Below are 997 nucleotides of genomic sequence, written 5' to 3'. Positions count from 1 at the left end.
AATGTATTACTAAAACTATATATTCCTTCAACTCAGAATTATAAATTTTACTCTCATAATAAGTATTTTTTCCATGATATACATAAGAAAATAAATATAATGAATATGCCCCTCTATATATATATAAAAACAAATTAATATTAAATAACCCATCATACTTATATCTCAATTTACAATTCTTATTAATATTATTATCTCCCCTGCAAAATTTAAGGACACAGGAAAAGAAAAATTCACTACACAAAATATAAATCATCACATAATAATTGAAGGTAAATTTCTCACTATTCCCTTATTTAATATCAATAATCGCCTACCTGATCGTTCATAATATAAATTCACTAAATAAAATATTCCAGATGAACATAATCCATGAGCAATTATTATTATATAAGCTCCTACTAACGCCCTTTTTAAAAAAGTTATTAATCTACATAACATTAAATTTATATGAACTACAGATGAATAGACCACCATACTTTTTATATCAATCTGAAATAAACATAAAACTCTCACAATAATTCTACCCACAATCCTTCTACTAAAAATTGCCCAACTATATCGCAATCTAACTCTATAAAATATTTCAATAAACCGAATTAATCCATATCTACCTATTTTTAATAATACTCCTGCTAAAATTATTGACCCATATACCGGAGCCTCAACATGCGCCTTAAGAAGTCAAATATGAAATAAATAAATGGGTATTTTAATAAAAAAAGCTATGTAAATTATCATAAAACCTCAAAAAGAAAATTCATATTTTTCTATAACTAATACTATTAAACTAAATTTTAAAGTCATTCCATATATATATATATCCTAAAAATATAAATTATTAAAGGAAAAGAAATTAATAATATATATATTATCATATAATAAGCAGCATTAAGACGCTCTAAATTTCCACCCCAATAAATAATTTAAAAAAATGTAGGTACTAATCTAATTTCAAATATTAAATAAAATAATATTAAATCATCTAATAAAAAAA

The sequence above is a fragment of the Trachymyrmex cornetzi genome, unplaced genomic scaffold (assembly GCF_001594075.2).
Source record: "Trachymyrmex cornetzi isolate Tcor2-1 unplaced genomic scaffold, Tcor1.1 scaffold438, whole genome shotgun sequence".
Classification (NCBI taxonomy): domain Eukaryota; kingdom Metazoa; phylum Arthropoda; class Insecta; order Hymenoptera; family Formicidae; genus Trachymyrmex; species Trachymyrmex cornetzi.
This window is presented reverse-complemented; position numbering follows the sequence as displayed.